Source organism: Canis lupus, chromosome 27 (assembly GCF_011100685.1).
Source record: "Canis lupus familiaris isolate Mischka breed German Shepherd chromosome 27, alternate assembly UU_Cfam_GSD_1.0, whole genome shotgun sequence".
Classification (NCBI taxonomy): domain Eukaryota; kingdom Metazoa; phylum Chordata; class Mammalia; order Carnivora; family Canidae; genus Canis; species Canis lupus.
This window is the reverse complement of record NC_049248.1, coordinates 11,925,395-11,951,499: the sequence shown is the minus strand read 5'-3', so window position 1 is coordinate 11,951,499 and position 26,105 is coordinate 11,925,395. Positions and strand designations below refer to the sequence as shown.

The window sequence follows — 26,105 nt, the reverse complement described above, 5'->3', positions numbered from 1 at the left end:
TCATTACAGACACAGAGAGAGGCAGAGGGAGAAGCAGGCTCCATGCAGGGAGCCTGATGTCGGACTTGATCCCAGGACTCCAGGATCACACCCTGAGCCAAAGGCAGATGCTCAACTGCTGAGCCACCCAGGTGTCCCTCCATTTAAGTTTTAAAATAACCGCCTTAGCTACAAGAAGATCTTGCTGGGATTTTTATAGGAATTGTCTTCTATTTGTATATTAATTTGGGGAAGATTGACATCTATGTTGCATCTTTAGCTATGTTCTATAGTCCATTTATGTTTATCTATCTTTATCTATATATCTCATCTCTATATACTTATATTTATCTACCTTTATCAACATATCTATATTCACCTATATTGAATCTTTTAGTCCGGAACACACTATATCTCTCCATTTATTTAGATTTTTAAAAATTTCTTTCATCACCATTGTATATATATAGTTTTCAGCATAAAAATCCCGTGGGGGGGGGGGGAATCCTGTGTATGTGTTGCTAGATCTATGCCTAAGTGTTTCATTATTTTTTGGGTGATTGTAAATGGTACTATATTTGTAGTTTTGGTGTCCATATGTCCATTGTTTTTTTTTCCATATGTCCATTGTTAATGTACAGGATTAACATTGATTTTTGTATGCTTACCTTATATCTTGCAACTTTGCTGAACTCTGTAGTAGGAGTTTGCTTTTTTGCTTTGTTTTGTTTTGCCTTAGTGCAGAGGCTAGAACTTCCAGCACTGTGTTGAATAAGAAGAAGGATGAGAGTGAATATCTTTGTCTTATTCTTGATCTTGAGAGGGGAAAGCATACAATCTTTCACTGTTAAGTATAATGTTGCTGTGGGCTTTTTGTAGATACTCTTACAGAAATGAGGAATTTCACTTCTATTCATATTTTTCTGAAAATTTTTATCACAAATAGATGTTGAAATTTGTCAAGTGTCTTTTCTGTATCAATTGATAAGATCATGTAATTTTTCTTCTGTAGCTTGTTAATATGGTTAACTATACTGATTAATTTTTGAATATTGCAAGAGTCTTCCATCCCTAGAATACATCTCATTTGTTCATGGCATATAACTCTTTTTATGTATTGCTGAATTCTATTTGATAATTTTTTAAAATTTTTATTTATTTATTCATGAGAGAGAAAGATAGAGAGAGAGAGAGAGAGAGGCAGAGGGAGAAGCAGACTGCATGCAGGGAGCCCGACATGGGACTTGATCCTGGGTCTCTAGGATCAGGCCCTGAGCTGAAGGCGGCACTAAACCGCTGAGCCACCCACGCTGCCCTATTTGATAATATTTTGTTAAAAATTTTGTAACTATTCTCAGGAGGAATATTGGTCTGTAGTTTTCTGCTTTTGTCTGTTTTGGCATAAATCAAACAAATTAGGAAATGTTTCTTCCTCTTCTATATTCTGAAGAGATTGTGTAGAATTGGCATTAATTCTTTTTAAAAAAGATTTTATTTATTTAATTGAGGAGAGATAAAGCACAAACAGGAAGGGGGCAGAGAGAGAGGGACAAGTAGACTTCCTGCTGAGTGGGGAACCTGATGTGGGGTTTCATTCCAGAACCCTCAGATTATTAAGGCAAACATTTAATCGACTGAGCCACCCAGCCGCCTCAGCATTAATTCCCTTAAACATTTAGTAGAACTGTCTAGTGAAACCATTTGGGCCTGGGGATTTCTTTTTCCTTTTTAAATTTTAAAATTATGAATTCAATTTCCTTATAGTTAAGTGGTTATTCACATGGCCTATTTCATTTTGGTGAGCTGTGGCTGTATGTGTGTGTGTGTGTGTGTGTGTGCGCTTTGGAATTGGTCTATTTCACCAAAGTTGTCAAATTGTATGTGTGAGGAATTATTTGTAGAATTCCCTTATTATCCTTTTGATGCCTGCAGGGGCTATAGTAATATGTCCTGTTTCATTCCCAGTATTGGTAATTTGTGTCTTCTTTTTTTCTTTGTTAGTCTTGCTGGAAGTTACTCAATTTTATCGATCTTTTCAAAGAACCAACTTTTTAATTTTTTCCATTGTTTTCAATTTCATTTATTTTTGCCCTTATCTTTATATTTTCTTCCTTTGGCTTGCTTTGAAGATATTTTACCTTTTCTTTTTTCTAAGTCCTTGAGATGGGAGCTTCAATTATTGATTTGAGACCTTTCCTTCTTTCTAATGTGTGCATTTAGTGCTATACATTTTTCTCTTAGAACTGCTTTACTGTGTCTCATAAATTTTAATATTACATTTTCATTTTCAACTGGTTAAATGTACTTCTTGATTTCTCTTGAGCCTCCTTTGATCCATGAATTATTTAGAAGTGTGTTGTTTAGTTTCCAAGTGTTTAGGTATTTTCCTAATGTCTTTCTGTTATTGATTTTTAGCTTTGTTCCATTTTTTTTCAGTTCCTTTAAATTTGTTGAGGTTCATTTTATTGTCTAATATGTAGTCTATTTTGATATATGTTCACTGGGCACTTGAAAAGAATGTGTATTAGAATGTATATTCTGTTATTGGGTCAAGTGTTCTATAAATATAAATTAGGAGCCATTTGCTAATGATGTGGGAGAGTTCTACACTCTTGCTGATATTTGCTTTAGTTGTTATAGCAATTGTTTATTGTATTTAAACCAGTTGTACTAATGTAATTATTGATATGTATTTTAAGGTATTAAGGTATAAGGCTTAAGGTATTTTGGTTTTTTTTTTTTAATATTTTATTTATTTATTTAGGATAGTCACAGAGAGAGAGAGAGAGAGGCAGAGACACAGGCAGAGGGAGAAGCAGGCTCCATGCACCGGGAGCCTGACGTGGGATTCGATCCCGGGTCTCCAGGATCGCGCCCTGGGCCAAAGGCAGGCACCAAACCGCTGCGCCACCCAGGGATCCCAAGGTATTTTGTTTTTGTTTTCCATTTGTTCTCTGTTTTTTCTTTCTCTGTTTACTTTTTTCTTTTTTTTTTTTTGTTTGTTTTTTTTTTTTGTTTACTTTTTTCTACCATCTTTTGGGTTAGTTGAACATTTTTCCATTTTGATTTATCTGTAGTGTTTTTGAATGTATCTCTTTGTATAGCTTTTTTAGTGATTGCTCTGGGTATTATGCTATGTATACATAACTTGTCATAGTCAACTGGTGTCATTTTACCAGTTTGAGTGAAGTATAGAAAACTTTCCTCTCTTCACATCTCTTTCCTTTCCTTTTTAAAAAACAATTGTCTTAAATATTTCCTCTACACACATTAAGAACTACGTCAGTGTTATAAATTTTGCTTCAACCATCAGACTTAATTTTGAAAATGAGAAGGAAAGTCTATTGTATTTGTCTATATTTTTACTTACTGTGTATTCTCTTCCATGTTCCATGGTGTTCTAAGATTCCTTCTCATATTTCCTTTCTGTTTAGAGAACTTCCTTCCAGCATTCTTTTAGGATAGTTCTACTGGTAACAAATTTTCTTAGTTTTCCTTCATCTGAGAATATCTTATTTTCTCCTTAATTCTGGAAGGATCTTTTTGGGGGGATAGAATATTGGATTGGCAGTTCTATTCTTTTTACCATTTGAAAAATATTTCACCACCTCCTTTTGGCATTCATGGTTTCTGATGAGAAATCTGCCATTCTGATTGTTTTGCCCGTTTCTCTCTAGCTGATTTCAAGATTTTTTCCTTGTTTTCAGTTTTCACATACTGAAAGATCAAGATCAAGAACTGATGTATCTTGATATTGCATTTCTTTGGGTTTGTCTTGTTTGTGGTTAGCTCAGCTTTTTGAAACTGTAGGTTTATGTCTGTTGGCAAATTTGGGTAGTTTTCAACTATTATTTCTGTGATAATTATTTTATCTTTGCTTTCTTTTTTCTCTCCTTCTAGGACTCTGATGACGAGGATATTAAATCTTTTGTTATTGTCCATGAGCTCTGGAGGTCCTATATAGTCTCCACTGACATCATGGTAGAGGTGGTTTTATAAACTTCGAGCTATGGTGAAAATCCTGACTCCCATTAGCCCTCCTCTGATACCATTTCAGCAGGAAAAGGAGAGGCTTCTCTTTCCTACCAGGTGGAGAAGGAAGCCCAGGTTCCTCCCATGGTCTGTACCAGGGATTTGTTCAGCCTAAGGAGGTCAGTCTTGTTTCCAAATGCCAGGCAGAAATCTTGAGAGACTCAGAGCACAAGCAGCTTGGAACGTCACTGTTAAATGGGTCCTGCACAGGCCAGTGAGTCCTGGCTTTGACTCACTGCTGTGCCAATGATCCTATTGGTGTCTTTTGTTTACATTCACAGCTTATGTATCATTCTTATGGCCACTGGATCCCTGGGTCTGGTGGGCCTTACTGAAGAATGTGTAGAATGTTTCCATTTTGTAGTGTTGTTAAAAATGCTCCAAAAACACCCTTGAATATATAGAATTGAACACTTGGGCAACTGTATCTGTAGAACATATCCCTAGAGTTAGATTTGTTAGATCAAAAGATATGCTTCACAAGCCCTTCTCAGGAGATATTCCCTAGGCATTAATTTTCCCCCTATGGTTAGGCTATATATTTTTCCCTCAATATCTCTTAGCTTTTAAAAATGCATTTTCTTTTGTATAATTATCTTGAGGTTGTTTATACATTTTCACAATTTGGTTTCCTCTGGCACAGTTTTTTGGCAGGTGCTCAACTACTTCTTTAATGTAGAAGTTTAGCTCACTTTATCCTGACCCTCCAGATCTTATAATATTGGGAGATCGAAATTTACTTCTCAAATCCCTGTGTCTTATAGAACACAGACACAATCTAGATATGTTCTATCTTCTTCCTCTTTGTATTTATTGTGGAGAATCCATAGGGACTACCAACCAAGTGTGGGTTTTCAGGATAATGTTTATTAAACTTTTAAAATTTAACATTTATTTATTTATTTATTTATTTATTTATTTATTTATTTATATTCACAGAGAGAGTGAGAGAGAGAGAGAGGCAGAGACACAGACAGAGGGAGAAGCAGGCTCCATTCAGGGAGCCCAACGTGAGACTTGATCCGCGGTCTCCAGGATCACACCCCAGGCTGCAGGCGGTGCTAAACCGCTGCGCCACCAGGGCTGCCCTTAACACATATTTATAAACCGGCTAAGGCACATTCTTACTGGAGGCAGGTGCTGCATTCAAAATAAAATAGATATGAGGGTTTTTTTTTGGGAAAAAGTATTATGAAATTGGAGAAATTGAAAAAAAATATTTATTTTAAAGATTTTATTTATTTATTCATGAGAGATAGAGGCAGAGACATAGGCAGAGGGAGAAGTAGGGGAGCCTAATGTGGGGCTTGATCCCAGGACCCCAGAATCAGGATGTGAGTCAAAGGCAGACCCTCAACTACTGAGCCACCCAAATGTCCCCAAAAATGAATAGTTAGACTTTAAACACGTAGAGAGAAGGATGGAGATGGAGCTCCATCCTTCTCTCTTCATCCAAATTACAGTGAAAAAAATAAAATGGCATAAACCCATAAAGACAAAGTGAATCTAAGGGGAGACAGGAGTAGAGAAGAGATGTGGTCACGCCTGGGAGATGGAAAGTGTTTTGAAGGATAGTAATTGACTTAGCAGATAGAGAGGCTAAAACCCAAGTGCTGTGGGAAAGGAAGATTGATGAGCAGCATGATATTTGTTCACTAGAGCTCTTTGAAGGGTTCTGGAATTGGAGATACCAGCTGAGAGAAAAGAGCAAGGGTGAGTCATGGAGCCAAGTAGAGAGAGATGGTTTGAAAGTTTCCCTAAGGATTTATTATGCCTCTGACCCACACTACTGTGGGACAGCCTCTCTCTAATCCCTGTAGAACAGAGAGTTCCTTCCTTGAAGAAACTGACCAGAGTCTGTGGCTCTGGACCATGCTAGCTGGTGCATCCCCATCATCCTCCCTGCTCCCACTATGGTGCCAGGCTTATCACAGAGACCCAGTTCACCAGCCCCATCATGTTGGAGATCAGAGTGAAAAGTCCATGGAAAAAGTCAATGGTTCCAGAGAAAATACTCACAAAAAATTAAAATTGGGAGGGAGGTGTGTATCTTCTAATAACAGAGTGACTCAACACCTGATCAGTCTCCCAGGCACCAGGTGACAAATCTGATCCAACCACACAGCCTTTCCAAACAACTTCTTGGTGTCTCATTTTTACGCCAACTATCATTAGATTCTTGATAAACACCACTAAAATAAACGACAGAGAACAAAGTGTGTGTGTGTGTGTGTGTGTGTGTGTGTGCGTGTGTGTGTGAAAACTATTAATTGGAAGAAAAAGGAAATGTTGAAAGGAAAGGGCAAAAAATTTAAAGAAAAATTATAAGTAAGTATCTTTAGAGAGATGAGAAGACATTGCAGCCATGAAACAAGAATGGATGTCATTAAAACAAACAAAAGCAGGGAAATATCAGAAAACAAGAAAGAGATCTTAGAAATTAAAATGACTAGAGGTGCTTGCCTGGCTCAGTCAGTGTAGCATGTGACTCTTGATCTAGGAGTTGTGAGTTCAAGCCCCAGGTTGGATGTAGAGAGTACTTAAAAATAAAATCTTTTAAAAAAGAAATTAAAATGATTAGAATAGAAATGAAAAATTCAACAGAGTTTGGAAAATGAAATTGAGGAGTTCTTGCATCAAGTAGTTTAAAAAAATGGGAAATAGGACATTGGGTTGGTTCATTCCTCTTTTACAACCTACTTTTCTCTTGTCTCTCTTCCATTCCTAAACTTTCTTGTAGTTAGATTTGCCTTTGACACACTTCTGGACAATGAACCATAAGTTGAAGTCTGAGGCTTTGTTTTCTTGATACAAATACCACCTTTTCTGCTTCCTCCCCGTTCCCTTCATTCCTGCATTGAATGTGGATGTGATGGCTGGAGCTGTAGCATTTATCTTGCAGCCATAGGTGAGAGGCCAAGAGGCCCAGAGATATTTGCCCTGACATTCATAAGCCTCTGAAATAATGCCAGTCTAACCACCTCTTGACTTCCTATGTGAGAAAAAAAAATCCCTAATGTGTTAAGCTGTTTAATTGGATATTCTTGTACTCCTGGCTGAACCATATTCCCTAATATGAGAGAAAAGTAAAAAAAAAAAAAAAAAAGAATATCTGGGGTGCCTGAGTGGCTCAGTTGGTTAAGTGTCTGACTCTTGGTTTTGGTTTAGATCATGATCTGAGGGTTGTGATATGGAGCCCTGTGCTGGGCTCCATGCTGGGTATGGAGCCTGCTTGAGATTCTCTCTCTCTCCTTCTCCTCCCTTCCTTTCCCCTCTCTAAAAACAAAATTAAACAAAACAAAAAAAAAACAAAAAACAAAAACAAAAAACTAGTTCAAGTGGTCCAATATCCAACTGTTACAAGTTTTGGAAAAAGAAAACAGAGATAACGGGTGGGAAAATATTATCAATGGAACAAAAGAAGAAAATATCCCAGAACCTAAGCTTTCATATCTTGAAATAACATATTAGCCCAAGTCACTAAAAATCACCAGGATGTAGAATGGAAGTACTTCACAGTTTGCTTTCAGATAAATGGAGCAGAGGTCAAGAAATTGACTTTACTACAATAAAAGAATGTGTAGTACAAAGAATTAACATTGCATAGATATTCAAAAGGCTTGTCAGGAAGCATTAAACCAAAAATGTTCTATTTTGGGAGGACGAGAACTTGTGGAAATGTAGTATCTCTGGTATCCATTTAATAGAGTGGTTTAAATTTGCACTGTTGGTTAATACCTGGAAATTGCCATGTTTTGTTTTAAAGTTTGCCTATTTTGAAAGAATATGCGCTATGAAATTTTACAGACCTGGTTCTGATCCCAGTTGTGTGGTGTAGGCAATTTCCTTAACTTCTCTGTGCCTGCTTCCTCGCCTGCATGGCTACCTTAGAGGTGATTGTGGGGACTAAGGGGGGTTCTGTATTTAGAACTCCTGGCATAGAGCTGGCATTTTTTAAAAAAGATTTTATTCATTTATTCATGAGAGGCACAGAGAGAGGCAGAGGGAGAAGTAGGCTCCCTGCTGGGAGCCCGATGCGGCACTCGATTCCAGGACCCAGGGATCATGACCTGAGCCAAAGGCAGATGCTCAACCACTAAGCCACCCAGTGCCCAAGCTGGCATTTCTTAAATGTTGATTCCCATTAATGATGTATCTTAAATTGAGATTGTGCCTGTATCCACACACCACAGCCTTCCATTCTTCCCTTGTCTGAGATGGTTAAGAATCTGAGTTACCCGGGTTATGAGGATTATCCAGTCTGTTGGTTCCCAAATTGGGATTAGCCAGACCTGGGAAAGTTGTAACTAGGATCTATGAGTTACCTTCAATATTCTAAAAGCACCCCAGAAATCATACCTGTCCTGGGTATCAGGAAAAGCTCTCAAGTGTTTTTGCTTTTGCCTAGGACATAAACTCATGGTGGTAACACTGGTTGCTTTATGATGGCCAGAAGCTCCAATGGGCATTTCTACAGCCAACTACTAAAGATAGAAAAGTTATTGGTTATATTTTTAGAAATGCCTTTTGAAAGGCAATATCTTGAAAATTCATGGAATTTATGGGGAAAATAGCGAAGAGGGCAACAATTCTTGGGTAGTAAGTTCCACCAAGATTAAGTAACTTGCTTGAGTTGCCACAGGGGGTTAGCAGCAGTAGTGCCAAGGGTAGAACTGATTTCTCCTGGTGTCTCGCTGACAGCATGTTCCACTACTGACAGAAGCTCTCCAGACCATCTCACCTTCCCACTGCCCTATGTACGGTGACAGATGTCAATCAGACTTACTGCGGTGATCATTTTCCATTATATACAAATATCAAATCACTATGTTGTACATCTGAAACTAACATGAGGTTACATCATAAATTATATTCTGTATTTAGAACTCCTATATTAAAATGTAAATTATACCTCAATAAAAAAAAATCACTGCTTTGGAAACTTGAAACCCAAGATGTTCAGTCCTCCCATATGCACAGACCCCCAAAATCATGGGAAGGATGAAAGTATTCCTGACAATTTGTCATGATTTACAGGCACAGCCAGAAATTTCTCTCATGTTTCCTTTTGTCATTTGGAGAAATTTGTACCTTAGAAGATTTAAAATGCTTGGTTACTTAAGAGAAAGAGAAAATTCTGTTGCTTGCCTATATTGCTTTCGTGCCTGTGTAAAAGCAGGGAGTTTTTGGCCAAGGCAAATCAAAGTGGATGAAACTCCCATGAAAAAGACCAGGCATGAGCACTGAGCATGCATCTGTCTGGAAACTGGAGCCTTCCCTGAAACAAGAGAAGCAGGAAGAAAGCTGCTTGGGTGATCACGAGGTGGCGCTGCACACACGCTTGATAAATCCGGCAGGTTTTCTCAATCTGGGGAATTTTTCCTGATTTACTGAAGCAGGAAAAAAAAAACAAAAAACAAAAACAGAAAATATGAGTAGGTCCCGTACTTGAGCTTGGAACAGTGGAAAGGAGGTGGTTCAGAGCCTCAAAGCCCTTGCTCTCTAGAATTGCGTGGCAGAGAATCCACTCGTGTTCTTCAGGTTCAGAGTCCTAAGGAGCTGCTGACTCCTCCAGGGGCAGGGCCTCAGGGAGTGACCGGCTCCAGCAGCAGGGAGCCCCAGTTACTCTGGGACGGCCCTCACTCCAGGATTGGGGCCCCAGTCGCTCATTCCTGTACGTCTGGCCATCTGACCTTAGGAGAAAGGCAATTTCCATTTCTATACAGGGAACTCATTTCCTTCTGTTGCTTCCTTTATTTTATTTTCCTCCCAAGAATTGTGAATTCTCAGTCGGTTGGGTCCTGGGAGGAGGGGATGGACAGAGCATTGAACCCACAGTGCCCCTTTCTTCCTTCCCACCCCTCCCCACAGCCTAAGACCCTCCGGTACCTTAACCTCCCCCTTTCCTCCAAAGGAAAAAAATGGGAATAGTATATTCATGCCCATTGACATCATGGATTTTCCTGCTGGTCCTGATTTAAAATATCTTGAAAGTTTACTTTCAAAGGATAGCTTTGTGTTAAAGGAGAAAATAAAAACCTGGAGCCTCCTACCCTATAGCGTTTCCTGGGACCACAAAAAACAACCTGGGCTATCTGCCTCTGGCACCTTGGATTCCAGACCAATATGATGGCACCCAGGCCACCAGCTCCTGGGATCTCTGCTGATTTAGCAATGACTCCCCCAGGTTTTACACCTGCAGCACCCTGCACCATCCCCGCCCCCCTGCAGAGTCACACCCAGATGCTGCTTGGCTGCTGCTTTGGAGGAATCAGTGTTCCAGAACAGTGCTTCTCATACCTTAGTGTGTATCAGAATCACAGAGGGGGCTTGTCAAGACTGGTTTACTAGGTCTGGGGTGCAGTCAAAAAAATTTGCATTTTTACCAAGTTCCCCTGTGAGGCAGATGCTACTGGATCAGAGACAAAACTTCTAGAGCTGCTGTTTCAGGGCACCGAGCTGGTAGGGGGAAAGGAGAAGCAGTAAGAAGTCTGTGGCTGTTACTTGGCTGTTTTGTTTCCCCTCCTTGGCAGTGCGGGGGTGAGGGCGAGGGCAAGGAGGAATGTGTGCCAGACTGCAGAGGCCCCAAGGGGGCCTGACCTCTTGGGATGCTGTAAATCTTTATCTTTTCTTTCTAGACTAGTGGTTCTGAAACTTGGCAGCACATTGGATTCCCTTTGGGAGCTTTAAAAAAATTCCTGATGACTGGCCTCCAGTCCCAGCGATCTTGCTTAAATCGGTTTGGAGGTTGCTTTGGGCATTGGACCATATGAAAGCTCCCTAGGTATTTCTTTTCTTTTCTTTCTTTTAAATATTTATTTATTTATTTATTTATTCATGAGAGACACAGAGAGAAAGAGAGAGGCGGAGACACAGGCCAAGGGAGAAGCAGGCTCCATGCAGGGAGCTCGATGTGGGACTCGATCACGGGACTCCAGGATCACGGCCTGGGCTGAAGTCTGGCACTAGACTGTTGAGCCACCCTAGGTATTTCTGATGTGCAGCCGGGATTGAAAGCCCCTGTTTCAGGTTCTCCTCTCATTGTATTCTTATCTAATCCCCAGTGAGTGGAAGTACTAATCATCGGTCCTGGAAGCTTCCAGCTCTTTCTCACACCTCCCTACCCCTGCCCACATTCAGATTGGAATACTCTTGCACGGCTCTGACTATTGAACTCCTATGCTTCCTTCAAAACCCAGTTCAAATATTTCTTTCGTGGTAGAGACTCTTTTGGCTTCCCCTGACAGTTAATAGGTTCTTTTCCAATCTCCTGAAGCACTTTGCACACACTGGAATCACAACTTTTATTTCACTGCATTGTAATTATTTGCTTTTATATCTTTTCTCCTCACTTGATGGTATATCCCACAGGGGGTTAGAACACTGTGATTGAATGAATCCCTTGGTTGGAGATGAGGTCTGACATACAAAAGGTCTGGATAAGGAAGTTTATTAATTTCGGTTCTGTTCAGCAAACTGAGTGCCTACTGCGTGTGAAATTCTGGTGGGTGCCTAGGTGGCAAAGCCGGGTGAGCCATGACCCTGCCCTTGAGGGATTGCTCCTGAAATCGGGCTCTCAAGGTAATTTTGTGCTTATTTGATTCAGCTTGGGAACCACTTTCAGGAGGCCTCGCAGAGCAGAGGGAAGCTGGGCCTCGTTTCACACCCTCCATGGCATTTACCATCCAGCGGACTGGGTGAGTTTCTTAGCATGTCGTATGTGACCTTGCCCTTGTCTACCTCTCCAGACATGTAGTTTGCCTACAGTTTACTGTGTGGCTTGTAGTTTCCTGCACACATTGTGCTATTGCCAGTCGGAGGGTTTCTGCTCCCCCAGATGCCCCTCCCATCCTTGTTTGCCTGGCTAACAGCTGTGGCCTAGGGGTCTTCCCTGATGCCCAGGCTGAATGCCTTCTCTTTGTACTCTCTTAGCATTTTATACATAGCTCTATCATAGTTTGTTATGAACCTGGCGCACAGTAGGTTCTCCATAGGGTTTAATTGAACCTGATGTTTACAGGATGATCTCCAACTTTATCCTGCCTACGCACCATTCACACAGCTTTAGAATGGGGGTGGGTGGACATTCTCCTGGGGAATCAGAATATTGAGGAGGAGGGAGGCAGGGTCTGGTTAGAAACACCTGCACTTGGCACCAGATCCTGGCGTGTGCTCTGCTCTCAAGTTGAGAGTTGCTGAATTACGGTAAGTCAGGCAGCGCACGTGCTAGGTGCTTTTAAAACCGTGGATGTGACCGACAGTCTTCACAACAATCTTGCCAGCTAGCTATTGCTGTCCTCATTGCAGGGATGAGAGAACTGAGGTTAAGTGTTGTCCACAGCCACACAGCAAAGTAAGTGGGCAGAGGGATGCAAGGGCCAAAGCCACACTGCTTTCTTTCTCTTTTAAAAAAAATATTTTATTATTTGTTGACAGAGAGAGAGAGAGAGAGAGAGAAGCACAAGCAGGTAAAGCAGCAGGCAGAGAGAGAAGCAGGCTTCCCACTGAGCAGAGAGCCCGACGTGGGGCTCGATCCCAGGACCCTGGGATCATGACCTGAGCTGAAGTCAGACGCTTAAGTGAGCGAGCCACCCAGGTGCCCCAGCCATACTGCTTTTTGATTGGCTTCTCCACCTCTTTCCTCCACCAGAACTGGGTGTTTCTTGTAGGCACGGACATGGTCCGAGGGACTTTTGTACCCACAGCCACTTGACACAGGGCCTGGTGTCAAAAGGCGTTCTGTAGATGAGATCCGAGCTGAACCGTGTGACCCTCAGCCACATCTCTGTCATCTGACAGAGATAGATGTCCACGATGACACATTTAGGTGAGACGCCGCTGCTATCATTCAGGGGGGCTTTACTGTGTTCAGCAGCCGGTGCTTTGTTCACACCCTGTGTGAGGGCCCTGCTCTAGTCAATCTTTGGCCTGTTAAAAGCCTTTTCAAGTTCCAGTTTTACAGTTACCTGCTTTCTGTGTCCTGGGTTTGATTATGATTCGCCTTCTGGCTCTGTCACCTTTGTTCTGTCCTGCCATTCTAGCCCATCCACGCAGGGCACAGTCTCCCTTTGTATTTTTCAGCAGAGCCTTCTTCCCTCCAAGGGTTCACGTGGCAGACAGGTCAGAAGCTTGTCTCCTGCCTTCCATGTGTCTTGAACAACACTGTAAACTGCTCAGCTTCCCCTCCCACGGGGGTAGATCTCAAGCCAAGTTCACGGGGTTGTCTCCATGAAGCCGTGGAAATGGTCCCTGTTGGCTGGGCTCCCTGCTTTACCGCTGACAGTGGTCCCTGGCTGCGTGCGCCCGACAGACCGGTGTTGGCAGCAGCATGACCACTGTGAACCTGTTCTCCAAGGTTTCATATCCCCCACGTTCACTTTCCCACTTCTCCCACTCCGTCCTGAAGCCCACTGCCAAAACCTCCTCTCTCTTATAAGGGCAGCTTTATAACAGAGTTCCCCTTTTATTATTTTATTTTATGTACGCAACAGATCTGTAAGTTAGGTTGGGTCTAATTCTACCATCGTGCTATTTCTTCTTGATTTTGGCCATGTACATACATTTTCCTTCCTCCCCCTCTCCTGTCTCCTACTGGATTAATGAAGTATTTGCTAATATTCTATTTTATCTCCTGTATTGGCCTTTTATTTTTTTAAAGTATTATTTTTAAAAATTATTTTTATTTTTTCTATTTTTTTTTATTATTAAAGAGAGCAAGCACAAGTGGGTAAGGGCAGAGGGACAGAGACTCTTAAGCAGGCTCCAGGCTCATTCAGAGACCCTGATGTGGGGCTTGATCTCACACCCTGAGATCATGACCTAAGCCAAAATCTAGAGTCGATGCTTAACTGACTGAGCCAACCAGATGCCCCCTCCTCTATTGATCTTTTTGTTAAAGCTCTTTGTTTTATGAGAGACACCTAACTCTGGGAAATGAACAAAGGGTAGTGGAAGGGGAGGTGGGCGGGGGGTTGGGGTGACTGGGTGACGGGCACTGAGGGGGGCACTTGGCGGGATGAGCACTGGGTGTTATGCTATATGTTGGCAAATTGAACTCCAATAAAAAAATTTAACAGAAACGCAACTCTTTGTTTTATCTAGTGGTTAGTGAAAATATGCATCTTTACCGTATCACAGTCTGACTTGAATTAATAGAAGACTTCATGTGAAATATAAAGATCTTGTAACAATATGCTTCCATTTACCTCTCTCCTGTCCTCTGTGATAATGTTACTATACCTTTACTTCAGCATGTGTTAGAGACCCAGGAACAAATTGTCATTATTTTTGCTTTAAACAGCCAATGTGTTTTAAAGAAATCAAAAAATGAAAAAGAGTGTTGTTGGGATGCCTGGGTGGCTCAGTGGTTGAGTGTCTAACCTTTGACTCAGGGCATGATCCCAGGGTCCTGGGATTGAATCCTGTGTCAGGCTCCCCAGAGGGAGCCTACTTCTCCCTGTGCCTGTCTCTCTGCCTCTCTCTCTCTCTGTCTCTTGTGAATAAATTTAAAAAAAAATTGTTTTTAAAGAGTGTTATATTTCTGCCTCATATAGTTACCAATTTTGGCACTCTTCTTTCTGTATTTGTAGATCTAGGTTTCTATCTGGTTTCATTTCCCTTTGGCCTGAAAAACTTCCTTTAACATGTCTTTTTTTAATTAGAGAGAGAGAGAGACAGATCATGAGTGGGGTGTGGGTAAAGAGCAAGGGAAAGAGGGAGAGAGAATCTTAAGCAAGCTCCACACCCAGCACAGAGCCTGACCCAGGGCTTGATCTCACAATCCTGAGATCACGACCTGAGCCAAAATTGAAAGTCGGATGCTTAACCAACAAGGCCACCCAGGTGCCCCTCCCTTTAACATTTTTTATTGGATCAGTGGGTTGGTATTTTTCATCGTATTTGGAAGTCATTACTTTTTTTGAAATATTTCTTCTTCCCTCATTTCTCTTTGCTTTCTTTCGGAGACCTCAGTTATGTATATGTTAGTAGGTTAGTATTGTCTCATGTGTAACTGAAGCTCTGTTCTTTTTTTTTTTTTTTTCAGTTCTTTTTCTCTGTGTGCTTCAGTTTGGTAATATTCTGTCTTCAAGTTTACTGATCTTTTCTTGTGCAGTGTCCAATCTGCTGTTAAGCCCATTGTGCATTATTTCAGCTACTGTACATTATTAAGTTCTACAGTTTCCATTATGTTCTATTTCATAGTTTCTCTGATAAGATTATCCATCACTCATTCCTTATGTCTGTTCTTTCCTTTAAATTCTTGAACATGTTCCTTTTTGTCATTTTAAAGTCCTTGTCTGCTAATTCCATCTGTATCACCTCTGGGACACTTTCTTTTGACTGCTTTGTTTCCTTCTTGTGACATGTCATCCTTCTTTATTACATGCCAAAACTTAAAGATGTTATTGTCTTCCTTTCAAGAGCGTTGGATTTGTTTTGGCAGGCAGCTGGCTACTGGAGGGTCAACTTGATGCTGATGAGTGTCAGCCTTTGGCTTGTTACAATGGGTCTGCCCTGCAGACCAGGTGGCCCTGCAAACGAGGTGGCCCTGCAACTGAGATGTGGCCTCTCCTGGATCTCAGTTGAAAGTCCAGAGTAGTCATCATGTTCTTGCTGCTACGGCCACTCAGAATATCAGTGTCTCCCCCGTTGTGTGACCTCTGGGATCTCTATCAAGACACAGCTCCCCAGCATTTGTTTTTCCCTGGTCCTTGATGTTTCACTCTGCATGCATGCAGCTCTGTTTGCAGCCAAAGACTCAGGTAGTCCCTGTGTGGGTTTCCGGGTTTCTTTTCTGCGTGTCTCTCTCCTGTCTAGTACTCTGCCCTGCTGACTTCAGCCCCTTGGGCAACCCACATGTTTGATCTTTTCTTCTCCCACCTTGGCTACCTCCCTGCATTGTGGTTTGGAAAGCCCCCAGGCAGAAGGCCAGAGAGAATGCGGATTTCACCTCTTTTGTTTTTCTTCTCACAAGGTTCCCATCCCTGCACCATCTGTAGTTTGGTACCTAAAAACAGTTGTCTCATGTTTTGTTTAGTTTTAGTGTTGTTAATGGTGGGAGGGTAAGTCTGATAGCCCTTACTCTGTCATCAGGATGCCGCAAGTTACTCTGTAGTTTGGTTGGTATTACTAGTCTATTTTATAGTAGGGGGACCTCAGGCTCGGAGTGCAGAAGTGTCTTGCTCAAGATCATGCCAGAACCAGCTGAGTAAGTAAGGGGGTAGTGCTCAGGTTGGAGCTCATGTCCGGGTTCTAGAGCTGCATTCTCAACATCATTTCTTCTTTTTACTTCCCATTTCCCTTTTCCATCTTGTCCCTCTTCCAAGCGAAGATACAGCAATCTCTTGTGCTCTGATCTTCAGTTCTATCATATTTCACATCACTTCTTATTTTTGTGTCTTTGAACCTTGCTCTACCTTATCTGGCAAGTTCCACATTTTTAGTATTCACCGTCCTTTGGTGCTTCTATTTACGTCAGAATATCTCGCCATGTTTCTTACTTGTTTTTATATTTCCTTGGTCCCAAGCCTGTACTTTCATGTAGACATCTTGACTGAACCAAAGAAGAAATGGGTTTTATTTTGTTCATCTTTCTATTCTTTTCCCCTACGTGGCATTGAAAACAGGTACTCAAGGAAGGCTAGGTGGGGAGTGGAAGTCCGTGGGTGTCAGAGGGGGCCCCCAAACCCTGCTGCTTCTCTACACGCAGCCTGAATGTGCTTCTCTATGGATATGGGTCATTAGCTGATGATTCATGACTTTCTTTACTCTTCTTGGCACATTGGGATTAGCTTACTGTCTCTTTTCTTCTCCTGGAAACACTTCCATAAAGGTCCCTTTTATTATCCATTTCGATCATGCCACTAAAATCTATCTACTCCATTTTACCATTACATTTTTCCTTACATTTCCAGCACACTCTAGAATTTTGTATGAAATTTCCTTATTCTTGCTCTTTCTCTTTCCCCCTTGTTTCCTTCTCTGTGCAAGCTCTTCTGGAAGCCTTTCTGTGGTACTTTAAATTCCATCATTTTAATTCCGATTTCTTCATACTTGTCCCTCTATTGATTGTTTCTACTTGAGGGATTCTGGTTTTCTCTTTAAAACCTTTGATTTCAGGGCCACTTCCTCATATCATTTTCTAACATGCCCACCACTGCCATCCCGGGAAGATCAGATTCCTGCTCTCCCCTTGATCTCTCTCCTCTTTTACTTTTTAATCTCTTCTTGTCCCATCAGGAATTTACCCCCTTCTTTATATCCCTGCCAAACTTCTAGTTTTTGAGAAGTGAATTTTGGCTTCATCAATAAAAATGGGAGCTTCATTTATGTGACATGTCACAACCTCTATCCTTTTTTGTACATAAATAATGTCAACTCCCCTGGCTCCTTTCCATTTTGGTAACTATGTAGTCAACTGTTGGCATCTGTGTTTAAATAAACATTTTGTAATCCTGTGTTCTTACAACCTGGGTTATTTGTTGGGGCACTTACTTTAAATCATTCTTTTTTTTTTTTTTTTTTTTGTCTCAAGAATCAGTGGAAATATTCCTTTTCTCTCCTGACCCATACTGGTCTTGTGGCATTTTGGCAGGGGGTTATTTTTATATATGACTTTTCCTTTTCACATTTCTTTTGGGGGTAATAAGGATTTATTTGGAGGGGGGATATGCATCTCCATGAAATGGATAGTTTTATTTCTTCAGCTCATAAATATCATTATGTATCATCAGATCCAGATTCCAGAAGTGTTTGGAAAATTCCTATTATAAACTCTAAATAAAAATCTTACTCTTTTAGGGATGCCTGGCTGGCTCAGCAGTTGAGCCTTTGCCTTTGGCTTAGGGCATGATCCCAGAATCCCGGGATCGAGTCCCACATCAGGCTTCCTGCCTGGAGCCTGCTTCTCCCTCTGCCTATGTCTCTGCCTTTCTCTGTGTGTGTCTCTCATGAATAAATAAATAAAATCTTAAAAAAAAAATCTTACTCTTTTAAAATTAGCTGGTAAGGAAACCCATAAATCCAGGTCTTCTCCATGTTTCTGGAGAATGATCTGCTCCAAACAGGTAATATCCAGACTACTTCTTGCACAAACTGATGTTTAGTTTATATTTCCCTAGAGTCCTTTAAGTGGTAGGTCTTGCCTTCTTTTTAGTGGTAATTTCATGCTTCTGCTTTTAATTACTGTTTATCTCATTTTTGTGAATTTAATTAGTCTTTGAAAACTTCTTTTAGATTTCTTTTTCTTTGTTTCCTTTTCTTCCTGCCCATCCCTCCAGGACTTGGGATCATGTGCAATGATTTAGTCAAACCTCTCTATCACTTTCCTGCTTCTTCTAGTCCCTCTCGTGCACTTCACAGACCTTACCCCATGGAGTCAGACTTATCCATGTAGGTACCTTTTCTGGTTAGAAGCTACCTTCTCCTAAGTGTCTCCTCAGCACACTGATCACCATGCCCTGGCTTCTTTCATTGATTTCCTTTTACTTTTTTGCCACCACCAGCTGAAATCAACTTTTATTTCTCTCATTTCTCTCTGATGTTCTAATAACCCCGAGTCCCAGGTAGCTTCCTTAATCCATTTGAGCAGATGTTCCCATCAGACCTTTCATTTTGCACCTTTGAAGCCAGCCTGGTAGGTCCAGCTTCCATGTTTTTATGACTTGTTCCTGGGCAGTCTGCCTATTCTCTCACCAACGAAATTTACACTCAGTTGGTTATGGTTTTATTCTCAACATCTGAATGTTTCACTTCGTATTACTCTCAAATGATTTCTTAGGCTTCATCTTTTATAGGTCTTTATCCTATATTAAAAGCATAAGAAAATATCTCAAGCTTTTCTGACAACAGTTCAATTTCATATTTCCCCAGTCTAAATCCCATGAAGGTCAGCTGTTACTGTTCTACCAAGATGGCTAATACCTCACCAAATCTCATTAACCGAATCATAATGTATTTATGAATAAGGTCTTTAGGTTTGATCTGACCTGGAATCACCAGAAAGTTCCTAAACTATCTTGACCCCTTTTTATTGATAAAGTCTCTAAAATAAACCGGATTTCTCTGGTGGTCTGAACTTACTTCATACTCCTTACTACTTATTTCTAAAGAGATCTGCAAATCTATATTTTGGGTTGAAAATTGAAAGTCAGGTTCTCTACCACAAGTCTCAGACCACAGACTTTAGAAGACATTGCATGGTTGCTATGCCCAGAGTCTGGGCAGTATAGGGGAACCTTTTACTCTGTCTAGTTCCCTATGTTATTTGGATGAAAGCTGAAACTATGTCCCCACACCTGATTTAGAATTTCTCTAAGTTTGAGGGCTTCATTTTTTTCAGTCCCCAGACTTACGGAATTGGGACTTCTTTGTCTGCATTTATGGTTGATTTTATGGTCAGCAGAACTGGCAACTGTCTAATAGGAGTAGTAAAAGACTCCCAGGTTTCAAACCCACTGGTACCTTTTTATGATTGCATCAACAAATGTTGGTTACAGTCCCTTAGTGCACTGTTGGCTGGGTTGTTAGGCTCTGGTTTTAAGACACAGTTGTTAAAAAGCAAATATTCTTTAAGACTCTTATCAGATAATTTCTTGGGGAGGGCCCTGATCATTCCACTGTCCTTGGAGTCTGGTGGACACTGATTCCTATTCTTAATAACTGAACCCACTATAAAGTCTTTGAGCTTCAGTGTCCTCATCTGTAAAAAATGAGTATAATAATACCTACTTCACTGAATTGTTCTCATTTCAATGAGGGCTTTGGAAGGGCATTGGTATTACACAGTGCTAGGTAAATGGTAGTAATTTATACTTCTTTTTGTTTTTTGTCTAGCCTTGGTGGGTAGTGGGGGGGTGGCATTACTGGCATCCAGAACACACAAAAGACAATGATAAAGAATGATTATAAAAATAAAGGACGCAGGGCAGAGGGGAAAGCCTACCCTGAGGTAGAGAGAGCAGCATAAGAGTGAGAACCATGGGTAAAGTAATGAAGGAAATATATATGTCAAGCAAGAGGTGTCCTTCTTTCTTTACCCTTTTGTGGAGTGGTGGGTGTCAGCACTTGTTTTATTGTAGGAGGCGGGAAGGGAATATACTATACAGCTTTTTGATTGGAACATTTTCTTTGGAGGAGCCAGGATCATACTAAAACCATGAAGGTGTTAGATTCCAAAAGAATAGACATGGAATTGTGGACAAAAGATGGAAGACTCACAAAGGAAAACTGTTTCCACTCACCAATTTTGCTTAGGACGGACCCTAGTTTTCTCTCTTATGTTGTATGTATTCCCCTTAGTCACCTAGCTTGGGTTGGGAGTCAAACTGATGGGTTAAACTGGTGAGCTGAAAGGAGATGAATGTTGACCATGGAACTGTGTTATACCCAGAGGAAGGGCTATGGGGCTCTGAGTGGGACCCTAACTGTGGTCCTTCTATTTCAGGGGTCTGTGTGGTGTTGGGCATCAGAGGAATGGGTTCAAGTCTGGTCATATTCTCTCCTCTCCATGTAACCTTGGATCTGTCTCCTGACCTTTCTCAGGCCTTAGTTTTCTGATATTATCTAATATTACTACTTAGGTCACTTATTAAAAATATTGTGTTAATGTTACTGCTAATGTTTTCTGTGATGATTAAGTGAAAGGGACTTGGTCATTTTTAAAGCTCCACACACATTTTTCTATAAAATTTGTATGGAACTTTGTTATTTTAAAGTTGAACCATATTAATGTAACAAATGAGGAAACTGTAGTCCAAATAGGCTAAGGGAGTGTTAAAACAATTAGTGACAGAGGTAGGAATGGAACCCAGGCTCCCGTCTCCCAGGGAGGGGAGTGGAGGGAGCCCGGAGGATTGTGGGTGAGTCTTTGAACAGGGGAACAGGTGAGTAGGTTCTGAAAGCAAGGGACAGAAGGCGGTAAGAGGTTCTTTGTGTGTGTCGGGCAATGGGTGAGGAGAGCAGAACACAGAATGGAGTCTTTCATAAGTGAGTTACTGCTTGGCCTTATTCCCAGAATACCTGCTAAGCTGAAACTGCCCAAGGGAAGGGGCCTTCGTTCATCCACAAATCCTTAGATATTCTTCTAACAAGTGAGTTTGTGTGGATGGTAGGGAGCTCTGAGGAGTCGGAGGAGGCGAAGTTTTCCTCCCTTGAGCCAGAAGAAGTGTAGTCGGGAGGCGGCGGGGGTGGGGTGGTGGTGGTGGTGGTGGTGGTGTAGGACATGCAGGGAGGGAGGGAGGCTGGGAGCAGGGTACGGGGAGGGGTCAACATGGTTCCGTGCTTCGTGCCAGCTAGGCCTGGCCAGGTGGACAGAGCAGCCCTCTGTGTTAAGGAGGCAGATTCTCTGACATCAGCCACCATCTCTCCCTTAGTGTGCTCTGAAGGCAGGGCACCTCTGTTCAGGGTTGTGGGCAGGCTGCTCCCAAGCTCCTTTAATAAGACGTTCCTTGAAGGTGATAGGCTGAGACAGGGACAGGCACAGGAAATAGGGAGAGATTCACAGCTCATTTTGATATCTGGGTTGACTGTTCTGATTTATGCTCCCTCTCTGACTTCCAAAGGGCTCCCTCTTTGTCCTTCCAGAGGACAGTGGTGTACTGGATTTGGCTCATTCCAACAGGTTAGTTTTCTGGGCTTCTGTGAGTCAGTGGGTATCACACTGGCAACTTGAAATAGGCCAAAGTAGGGGTATTTATGCCAAGGGAACTGGCAAATGTTACAAATCAAGGCCCTTTTTTCCTGGCTAACTGGTTGTTAAATTGTTACCATCACAATATTGGCTAAGTGGAATATGGAGTTCCATTGAGTTCTTTGGACTGGCTTCTATTCAAGTTCTGTCTAATTGGCTCCTAGAGCTTCCTGAAAAGATCCAATAGGCCTAATACCCTAATTCAAAGTATCCACCCCCTTCGGGTGTTGGATCCCTTGGGAAAGAATAGTAGAGGGGACCAATGCAGAGCTCTGCCTTGGGCTGGAAGTGACCAGGGTCTTGTTCCAGGTTTCTGGCCACCATTACTTTGGAGAGACTAGAGACAACTACTTTGGGGGCAGAGTGACCACAGTTCATATGACGGAATCAGGCTCAGGGCTCCGAGCCTGCTCAGAACTCCATGCCAGGGCTCCTTGCTTTCCCTTACTTATCTTTAGATGGCAATCATACAACACCAAGATGTCAAACTGTCGCTAATTTCTAACCAAGGCATCTGGTGTTTGGCAGGTCCCCAGGCATCTGACTCTTATGACTTTGAACCACTTTGACCTTATTTGTATGTTCAGACCTGAAAGCACTGCAAATAGGATCTGCTCTGTCTCCCCACCCAAACCTTTCTTGCCTGATCCTTCATCCCACTTCTTGGTTAAAACAAAACCCCACAACTAAGAAACCAACCAACCAACATCACCCAAAACCAAATGAAACCCCCTTTTGAAAAAGGAAACCCCAAACATCATTCTCACCAATCATTCCAGGAGGAAGCTAACTTTCTGTCTTCCAGAAAATGATAGAAACATGCTATTCAGAAAGCACCCAGCTCATGAATCACGTATCCTCCCACGACTTCATCTGCACGAAAATAGATGCTTCATCTGCTTGCATTCCTAGTTTTCCTGCCCAGAAGTCATTATCCTTTGGTGACATCAGAACTGGTTGCTCCAAAGGATGGTTGCTGGTGAGGTGCAGGCAGTGCCAGCTGGTCCGGTGCCTGGGCACAGCAGTTCTGAAATGTCCCGCGAGGGCAAAGGCTGAGAGCTGGGCTGGGATGCAGGGAGGGAGGACAGCTGACAGAGGACACTCTCTCAGAGATGACCAAATCGAGCTCCTGTATACTTTCCGTTAGGGGCCCGAGAAGCCAATTGACCTGCCCCTAGTCATTCCCTGAGTGGGTGGAGAAATGAGGCAGACACAGAGGGGGCCGCGTCCAAAAAGTTTTACCAGATGTGACCGCCAGCAAGGTTTGGATCAGGCTGTTGCCCTTGCTGTTAAGAGGTAAGTTGGTGCTCAGGATGGTGGGGCAGCTGAAACATCGCTTTGCGGGGGGAAAGAGCACAACTCTTGAACCCAGTATGTGGATTCTCCTCCTATGCTGCCCCGCATAGGGATTGACAAGCTACTGCCCAAGGGCTGAATCCGGCTCACTGCCTGTTTTTGCACAGCTGGGAAACTTAAGAAATGGCTTTTATGTTTTTAAATTATTGAAAAAGAAATTTAAAAATGGAACATTTTCACGATACATGAAAATTACATGAAATTCGAACTCCGGAGTCCATAAATAAAGCTTTATTAGAACGCAGCTGTGTCTATTCCTTTTACGCATTGTCCGTGGCTGCCTCTGCTTCACGGCTGAGTCAGGGAGCTGGTGACGTGGCCCGCAAAGTTCAAAGTATTTACTCGCTGTCCCTTTATGGAAAAAGTTTGCTAGTCCCTGGACAAGATGCCTCTGGAAGGTGCTTGTGGCTCTCCCATTCTAGATTGGGTGACACATTTACATTTGCCACCCCCTCCCCAACTTCGGTGATGGTTCTCCTTGTGAATTCTCCATCTGTTCCTACCACTTGCTGTTGGGGTTGGATTCAGCCCAAGGAAAGCAGAATACAAGGAGGCTGTGGCTTGAAACCCTGGGCTCTCATGAAAGGCAGGGGGACAGGGAAGAATGAGAGGAGGGTGACACTGGACATGGGACAGAAAACCATTTCTTAGTTTAGTCATCGGGGTTATATTTTGATCCATTGAATGTTGAGCCAGGAGAACATTGCATTTCCCTTCATGTTTCTAAAAGCTCACACTCAGGGCAGAATTTCTAGTGGTTTGGAGACAAGGACTGGCCTCTGGGAAGGGTCCCCTCTTCTCTTCTTAGCCTTCATGTGGTAAACACGAGTCTGGGGAGATCTAGTCCCGAGGCCTGGAGAAGAGCCCTGGATTAGGCTTTGGCCCTGCAGTGAGAAGGGTCCTGTGGCCCTATGTCTCCCAGCCTCAGACCCCAGCCTTGCTCCTCGGTCTCCACTGTCCTGTGTCATTGACTGTGGTCCGTGCCTGGTGCCTGGTACTGCAGGACAAGCCGCTCTACTTGGGGCTGTTTCTTTAAACATAGAAGCCAAGCAGTTGTGGAAATGCTTCCAACTACAACTTGTGGGCAGCTCTTACTACACAGCTGCTGCTCAGTTCCCATTGTCCAAGGAGATTAACAACAAAAAATAGCTTGGAATTTTCTTTTTATCTACTGCATGTAAGACATGGAGATAGAGGGATTGTGCCCAGTGTGTGTGTGATGGGAGCAGGGCACTGTCACCACCCCTGGATTAGTAGCCAGTCCCAAACACACAGCTTTTAGAGCTCTTTGGACCAGTTTTCCATCCGGGAATCTCTCCTATACGTCATCTGACAAGTGACAGTGAGTCTCAGTACTCTTTCTTTGATGCCTTCTGTCATGTTCTCCTCATCCCTGACCCAGCCTGTCACACAGGCCTGGACTTGTCCAGCTGAACATGTTATTTGTCATGATCCCTGACACTCTGCTTGCCGCCTTGGGGACCCTTTCTAAGAGGCATCTTGGTGTTGCAGAAGGAACACGAGCTTTGCCAGAGGTTGGAATTCGGGGCATTTAGCTATGTGACTTTGGAGAATTACTTAAATTTTCTGTGTCTAGATAGAGAAAGAATGTACTATTTTACAGCACAATCATGTTGATTAAATGAGATAAATGTGTAATATGTCTGGCACAAAGTTAGCCCTCACAAGTAGGATTTATATCCCACTCTGGCCACATTTGCTTTCCTTTCTATTTTTCTTTAATGTAGTTTCCAGAACTGAACATAATATTTGAGATATGGCTTGAACAATGCAGGGTACAATGGAGCCATTTCATCCCTATTAGGACAATAATCTTCTTCTAATGCAGGCTACTGTGAGCTTGGCTTGCATTGTTTGAGACAGCCTCACTACTGAAATTTCCAAGCAATACTGGGTTGGGAGTCAAGACAGTATTCTTTTCCAGTTCTTCCATTTATTTTCCTGATAAATATTTATTGAGCTTCCATCGCGTACCATGCACCAGGTGGTACAACAGTGAACAACGCAGACAACTGCACCCCAGTGAGGGAGCAAATGGTCAAAGGTATAATACAGTGCGGGGGGGGGGGGGGGGGGGGAGATACAAACTATAAATCAAAACAACCCAAATAAAACAAACAAAAATAAAGCTGGTTAAAGGATTGAGGGACTCCTGACACTAATTAGTTGTATAGACTCGGTAAAGCAAAGAGATTGAATCAGATCTTTTCAAACAATACTCAGAAGAGCCTCAGGGGTTTGGGAAGATGCCTTTGGGTCTTTATTAGGTGAGGTGAATTGCTGGGAGGGGTTGCTGACTCATTAGACCTTTTGCCTCCTCTACAAAGCAGTCCCAAAATGTCTTCACTTGGCCCCTGTGTAAAATTCTCATCAATGAAAATGTTCTATTATTTGAAAAAAAGCTTGAGATCATCTATATTGGATAGTCTCTGGATTCTCTGCTTAGCTCAAAGACTGAGAATTGCTAGAACTTTTCCATTTGAACTACTGCTAAACCAGATTTCCCTCGGTCTGAGTGAGTGGTGTAAAATAGCATTTACATCTATTAGTGTGAATTTTTATCTTCTTAGCTTTGGTCTATTGATCTGGTAGCCCGAGATAATTTTGCAACATTAATTCTAAGATTCTACATATTAGTGATACCTCCTAGCTTTGGTTTTTCTGCAAATCTGTTTTATGTGTCTTTTACATCTTTATCCAGATCGTTTACAAAAATGTTGATTAAGATTCAGCCCTGGGGCAGAGACTTTTGATCCTTTAACAGACTATCAGGTTGATCTAAGCATAGTCAATGACCTTTGAATTTTATGTGTTCAAATGGCTACAGACCCATCAGAGTATCATAGCACCCAGCCAGTATTTCCTCTTCTTACCTCAATACCATCTCATTTGTGTGCTTACTTAATGGCTATTATCTATCTAATCTGGGATCGACCCTGGGGAAACAGATAAATAAGACACGAGGGATTCACAGCTAGTAGGAAAGATGGAAATGCAAGCCAATAATCATAGCCATATGATGAGGGCC

General features: G+C 42.1%; 1 long non-coding RNA gene across 11 annotated transcripts in view; it reads left to right on the top strand.

Annotated features, from left to right (window-relative positions):
• The first annotated feature begins 9,792 nt into the window (after window positions 1-9,792).
• The window catches only part of LOC102151830, a 67,261-nt gene continuing 50,948 nt past the window's right edge, over window positions 9,793-26,105 (top strand). For 2 of the 11 annotated variants that reach the window (XR_005379860.1, XR_005379849.1), the window contains exons 1-2: window positions 10,846-10,998; window positions 11,618-11,708. This is a non-coding gene — a long non-coding RNA (uncharacterized LOC102151830). Of the gene's footprint in view, window positions 10,796-10,845; window positions 10,999-11,045; window positions 11,593-11,617; window positions 11,709-16,057; window positions 16,220-20,935; window positions 20,998-21,572; window positions 21,632-22,703; window positions 22,997-26,105 lie in introns of those variants that run through there. The other 9 variants (XR_005379861.1, XR_005379850.1, XR_005379855.1 and 6 more) reach the window with 9 other exon arrangements.